The sequence below is a fragment of the Sturnira hondurensis genome, unplaced genomic scaffold (assembly GCF_014824575.4).
Source record: "Sturnira hondurensis isolate 20B ecotype Veracruz unplaced genomic scaffold, ASM1482457v3 Scaffold0012346, whole genome shotgun sequence".
NCBI lineage: Eukaryota > Metazoa > Chordata > Mammalia > Chiroptera > Phyllostomidae > Sturnira > Sturnira hondurensis.
Window position 1 is genome coordinate 1,107,358 of NW_028084977.1, and position 7,417 is coordinate 1,114,774.

Here is a 7,417-nt window from a genome sequence, read left to right on the forward strand (position 1 = left end):
AATATAAATAAAAGTATTTTTTTCACAAGAGAGTTGTAAAAAATGTTCAAAGGGAGGCAGGATTATCCAATCACTGCATATTTATATAAAGATATATTAACCAGTAGTAAAAATAAGATTATAATATTAAAATATCGACACAAAACAAGGTGAATGCAAATGGTCACATAATCTATGAGTCACATAATCTATGATTCCATTTATATTAAGTGTAAGAATGCTAAACCAATCTGTAACTGTTGAGATGAGAAAGTAGTTGCTACTCATAGCAGACAGAAAATTGGTAGACAAGAAGGCCACAGTAACTTCCTGCAGTAATTAAAATAGTCTATACTTTGATTGCTGTGATGGATACATGGATGTGTAGGATAGTCAAAACATATTGAATACTTAAAAATCTGTGTCGCATATTTTGTTATTATACTTCAATTATAATAATAAATCAGTTTCTACTCTCATTTATTAGAATTAGGAAATTATTCTTCCATAAAAATGTTTGTGCAGCTTTCCTTTCATACTTAAGTTTTGATCTCTCTGGAATAGATCCAATTTTATTTTTTAACTGTAAATAACCACTTGTCCAAATACCATTTATCCCAAAACCAACCTTACTTATGATGCAGTAGTGGCACCTCTTTCATGTATGGCGTTACCCATATGTGTTTGCTTGTGGGCTTTATATTTTGTGCCAATATTTTATTGGTGTATTTTTGCATCATTTTCAACTCTCTTAATAACAATAGCTCCACAATGGTACTTGAAAACTTATAAAACTCTCAGAGGATGATACTATTTTTCCCTTAACCACCTACCTTCATCTCCCACCATTTAATAGTTATTTCTACACAAAAAAGAAAAAGTCAAGTACCATGTGATTTCACACATAGGTGGGTTATAAAACTGAAAAGTAATGAACAAATAAGCAAACAAAGAAACAAAAACTTGTAGATGTAAACAACAGTGTGGTTGCTACCAGAGGGAAGGGGAGTAGGTAGAAAAGAGCAAAAGGGAGCTAAATATGTGGTGATGGAAGGTGTGACTTTGGATCGTAAACATAATGCAATAAATGTACAGATGGTATATCACAGAATTGTACACTTGAAACCTATGTAATTTTATTAACTAATGTAAACCCAATAAGTTTAATAAAAATAGCTATTGCTAAACACTTATTATACATTCCTCAAAGGCTCTGCCCTGGTCATTTTCTTGATCACACTCAGCAGAATACCTTTTGTTCTACTTAATAGAGAGATTAATAGCTTCCAGGCCTTTCACCTCTACATTTATCATCATCATCATCAATCACTCTTGTAGCCTTCTTCCAGTTTCACTAGAGATGATTTTACTCCTATGGGTACAAAAAACTGCAAATGTTATCTGAATCCATCTCTACCCATTTTCTCAGACATTTTATACCATCAATTTCACTCTCCTTTTATGTTATTTTTCCATTGAATATGTTTTGTCTCACTTTTTGACAATAAGTTAAGTATTTTATTCTTTTTTTTAAAAGGAATATATTTTAAGAATAAAAAGAATGCAATGAAAAAAACATTTCAGTGTTTACTGTATGTGAGTATAATGTCTTACCAAGTTCACATTGTACTGTAAATAATACAGTAAATACATTTATCAGTATAAATAATTTATCAGTAACTTACCTCATGTCATTAAATATTCTTTTAATACATGAGTACTTCTATACAAAATGTACTATATAGGTGTACCATATATTCTCCCTTGCTTTATAATACTTTGAAAATATTACAAGTGCCTGTGTTTTGATTTTAAATGGGCAGAATAAGAATGAAAAGACTTTTCTTTCCACTCTAGAGTTCAGTATCTTGTGAATATATGTGTACATGGTGACATAATCACTTTCTTATAATCAAAAATGGATAAATATATTGCCCTCTGCTCAACATTCATGTTTTCAACTAAATTATTTCATTTGATAGTTTGTCATGATACATGTACAAAGTGGCCATTTTTTCTCAATGTCTGCATGGTATTTCGAAACTATACTATATTTTATTAACTACTCTCCTTTTTTCCATTGTCTAACATGACCTTTCCTTATTTTACTCATTTTCATTATACTCTTTTGTTAAAGTTTCAAGAAATTGTAGTTTTTATTTCTCATCTCCATGGACATATGTTTTCTGAAGTACCAATCAGTGTGCACAAATCTCCATAAACAGTTAAATCAACATTTTATATTCAAATCTTATGTATGTGATTACTCATTAGAAGTTGTCTAATTCAATGAGGATATGCAAAGCAACATTTCTGAAAAGAATAAATCAGTTTTCTCTAAACCTAAATATAATATATTCTTTTTACCTATCTGTTCTTTTTCTAGGATATTATTCATGCTTTGGTACATATTAGTCTTACCAGAGTACTCGCTCATGCTTTGGTATATATTACCTAAGCCAGAAATGAAAGTCGTCCTTGAATCTATTGTATTACAGCAAATCAGGAAAAAAAGGTACAGATTTTACTTCCTTAATGCCTTTAAAATCATCTCCTCCGATATCTAATCATTCTTACTGTCTTATTACCCTGTTCCCTTATCTCTGAACTTAATTGCTAGATGAGCACTTTCATTGGTCTCTATGAAGCCATTCAGTCTCTCACTCTAACAATTCAAGCAGCACACTGCTATCAGAATGATCTTTCAGGAAATGAAATTGAAGCAGTAATCAAAAGACTCCCATCACACAAAAGCCAGATGGTTTCACAGGAACCAAATGGTTTCACAGGAGAATTCTACAAAGCATTTAAGGAATGCTAACCCCTATTCTTCACAGACTATTCCAAAAAATCCACAATGATGGGAAACTCCCCAACTCTTTTTATGAAGCCAGCATCATCCTAATTCCAAAACCAGATAGAGACACAACAAAGAAAGAAAACTTTAGGCCAATATCGCTGATGAACATAGATGCTAAAGTCCTCAACAAAATATTGGCAAATCGCATCCAACAATACATCAAAAAGATCATACACCACGACCAAGTGGGATTCATCCCAGGGATGCAAGGATGGTTCAATATCCACAAATCAGTAAATGTAATACACCACATAAACAAAAGCAAAGACAAATACCACATGGTCATATCAATAGATGCAGAAAAAGCTTTTGATAAGGTACAACACCCATTTAGGATAAAGGTACTCAGCAAAATGGGAATAGAGGGAGCATTCCTCACTATAATACAGGCCATATACGAAAGACCTACAGCCAACATCATACTCAATGGGCAAAAACTAAAAGCTTTTCCAATAACATCAGGAACAAGACAAGGTTGTCCACTTTCACCACTTCTATTTAATATAGTATTGGAAGTTCTAGCCACAGCAATCAGACAAGAAAAGGAAATAAAAGGCATCCAAATCGGAAAGGAGGAAACAAAACTGTCATTGTTTGCAGATGACATGATAGTGTACATGGAAAATCCTATAGACTCTACCAAAAAACTGCTGGAACTAATAAATGAATTTGGCAAAACAGCGGGATACAAAGTCAATATCCAGAAATCAAAGGCATTTCTGTATACTAACAATGAATCAGCAGAAGCAGAAATCAAGAAAAAAATCCCATTCGATATAGCAAAAAGAAAAATAAAATATCTGGGAATAAATCTAACCAAGGAGGTTAAAGACCTGTATGCAGAAAATTACACAACACTGAAGACAGAAATCAAGGAAGACACAAACAAATGGAGACGTATACCGTGTTCATGGATTGGAAGAATTAACATCATCAAAATGTCCATACTACCCAAAGCAATTTACAGATTCAATGCAATACCTATTAAAGTACCAATGGCATATTTCACAGACATAGAACAAACACTTCAAAAATTTATATGGAACCATAAAAGACCCCGAATAGCAGCTGCAATGTTAAGAAAGAAGAACAAAGTAGGAGGGATCACAATACCTGATATCAAACTGTATTACAAGGCCACTGTAATCAAAACAGCCTGGTACTGGCATAAAAACAGGCACATAGACCAATGGAACAGAATAGAGAACCCAGAAATAAACCCAAATCTCTACAGTCAATTAATATTCGACAAAGGGGGCAGTATCATAAAATGGGGTAAAGATAGCCTCTTCAACAAATGGTGTTGGGAGAACTGGACAGCTACATGCAAAAAAATGAAACTCGAGCACCAACTTACATCATACACCAAAATAAATTCAAGGTGGATAAAAGACTTAAATATAAGCCATGACACCATTAAAGTCCTAGAGGAGAACATTGGCAGGAAAATCTCAGATATTTCACGCAGCAACATTTTTACTGATATGTCCCCTAGAGCAAGGACTATAAAGGAAAGAATAAACAAATGGGATCTCATCAAAATAAAAAGCTTCTGCGCAGCTAAAGAAAACAGCATTAAAATAAAAAGACAACCAACTGTATGGGAAAACATATTTGCCAATGATACCTCAGACAAAGGTTTAATCTCCAAAATATACAAAGAACTCACACGACTTCACTCTAAGAAGACAACTAACCCAATTAAAAAATGGGGAAAGGACTTGAACAGACACTTCTGCAAGGAGGACATACAGAGGATCCAGAGACACATGAAAAGATGCTCAATATCACTAGCTATCAGAGAGATGCAAATTAAAACTACAATGAGATACCACTTTACACCGGTGAGAATGGCTATCATAAACAAAGCAATAAACAACAAATGTTGGAGAGGGTGTGGGGAAAAGGGGACTCTGGTCCACTGTTGGTGGGATTGCAGACTGGTACAACCATTATGGAAAACAGTATGGAATTTTCTCAGAAAACTAAAATTGGACTTGCCTTTTGACCCAGCAATTCCACTGCTGGGATTGTATCCTAAGAACCCTAAAACACCAATCCCAAAGAACCTATGCACCCCAATGTTCATAGCAGCACAATTTACAATAGCCAAGAGTTGGAAGCAACCTAGGTGCCCGTCAGTAAATGAATGGATCAAAAAACTATGGTACATATACACAATGGAATTTTATGCTGCAGAAAGAAAGAAGGAGCTCCTACCTTTTGCAACAACATGGATGGAACTGGAAAGCATTATGCTGAGTGAAATAAGCCAGGTGTTGAAGGACAAATACCATATGATCTCACCTCTAACAGGAAGCTAAACAACAAAGCAAACAAGCAAGCAAAATATAACCAAAGACACTGAAATAGAGAACAGGCTGACAGTGACCAGAGGGGAGAGGGGAGGGAATTTCAGGGGAAATAAGGGAGGGATTTAGAGGAACCTATATAAAGGATACATGGACAACAACTGAGAAGGGTGGAAATGGGAGGGAGGGGGGAGGATGGGGGGTGGGATGGGATGGGAGTAATAGACAGAAAACTGTACTTGAAAAATAATTAAATAAAAAAATTGGGAAAAAAAAGAGACAAAAAATGTGGAGTTATTTGGTACTTCTTGGCAAAGAGAAATTTTAAGAATTATTTTACTTCAAGATAAAGCTGATTTATTTAATTTCACATGAATAAAATTACCTTCTGTTGCAGCCAGAATTGTAAAACTATTTCCTCAAAATCCTCCTTTGGTCATTCAATCAATCACTAATCCAGGTACTGTTGTGAAGGGACTGATTTCCATTCATTGACCTTATTTCAATTTTAATGTTCTTCCGGTCCATCCATACTTTTGCAAAGGGTAACATTTTCTTCTACTTTTTTTTTATGGCAGAGTAGTATCCCATTGTGTAGCTGTTCCATGGTTGTTTTTTCTATTGATCTATAGATGGACATTTGGGCCGCTTCCATATCTTGGCAATTGTAAATCATGCTGCAATGAACATAGGGATACTCCCGTCCTTCGAAACCGTGTTTTGGGTTCCTTTGAATATATTTCCAGAACTGGGATCACTGGGTCAAAAGGCAGATCCTTTTTTAATTTTTTTAGTTACCTCCATGCTTCTTTTCACAGGGGTTGTGCCAGTCTGCATTCCCACCAACAATGCAAAATGATTTCCCTTCCACCACATTCTTGCCAGCACTTGGTGTTTGTAGATTTATTGGTGATAGCAATTCTGACAGGTGTGAGATGATATCTCACTGTGGCTTTTATTTGAATTTCTCTGATGATTAGTGACATTGAGCATCTTTTTATGTATCTGTTGGCCATCTGTATGTCCTTCTTTGAGAAGTGTTTAGTGAGGTCTTTGGCTCACTTTCAGCTGGGTAGTTTGTTTCTTTGTGTTGAGTTTGGTATGTTCTTTGTACATGTTGGATATTAATCCCTTATTAGATATATAGGTGAGTATGTCCTCCCATTCTGTGGGTTGTCTTTTTATTTTGTTGATGGTTTCCTTTGCTGTATAAAAACTTTTTAGTTTCATGTAGTCACATTTGTTTACTCTTTCTTTTGTTTGCCTTGCCTGTGGAGATATATCTGATAAAATATTTCTACAAGCAATGTCTGAGATATTGCTGCCTATGTTTCCTTCAATCATTTTTATGGTTTTGGTTCTAACATTTAAGTCTTTGTTTCATTTTCAATTTCTTCTTGTGTGTGGTTTAAGAAAGTGATTTAGTTTCATTTTTCTGAACATATCTGTCCAATTTTCCCAACACCATTTACTGAATAGACTATCTTTAGCCCTGTGTATATGTTTTCTTCCTCCATCAAATATTAACCAACTATAAAGGTGCGGGTTTATTTCTGGGCTCTCTATTCTGTTACAGTGATGTATGTGTCTGTTTTTATGCCAGTACCAGGGTACTTGTTTTCTCTATTTCTTTTGCTGGTGTCAACCGCAGAAGAAACCAAAGAGACATGCTATAGAAATGTGACAGGAAAAGAAAAGTACCAGCAACAGTACAGGCTGTTTACACTTCAAGAAAGAAATTTGCCAGTGAAAGACAGGAGTGAGACTTATCAGAGAGAAATCCTGGCACTCCTTTACATACAGCGAGAGAAATATCTGGTGCATACACACACCACAAAGACCTCACTGCCTGACATTCAACCTCTGAAAAAAACAGGAGAGAGTGCATATGCAGTCCCCCACTACCACAAATTATGTAGTAGAGTTTCCCACATTTGGGGAAATTGCAGGGGTCAGCACATCCGGAGTGCAATGGATAAGCCTTGTCCTGGAAAAACCACCTTTGTTATCACGGTATCTCCCCTGCTGGGCGGTACCAGGCTATTTTGATTACTATGGCTTTACAGTATAGTTTGATATTAGGTAGTTTGATATAGTTTGATGATTCCTCCAACTTTGTTCTTCTATGTCAGTATTGCTGTTGCTATGCTGATGTGGACACCGACCTCTAGTGTCTGCATGATTATGGATAAAATGAGACATTCACATGGACTACAAAGTCTGGTGAAGGAAAAGGGACACCATGTCTTTCTCTCAAGGGGAGCAA

At 35.3% G+C, this 7,417-nt stretch overlaps 1 non-coding gene across 1 annotated transcript; it reads right to left on the reverse strand.

The window, feature by feature from the left end:
* Positions 1-7,026: 7,026 nt before the first annotated feature.
* On the reverse strand, positions 7,027-7,187 carry LOC118997035 (U1 spliceosomal RNA). Its single transcript, XR_005068591.1, has one exon. It is a non-coding gene; the product is annotated as a U1 spliceosomal RNA (small nuclear RNA).
* Positions 7,188-7,417: the final 230 nt, after the last annotated feature.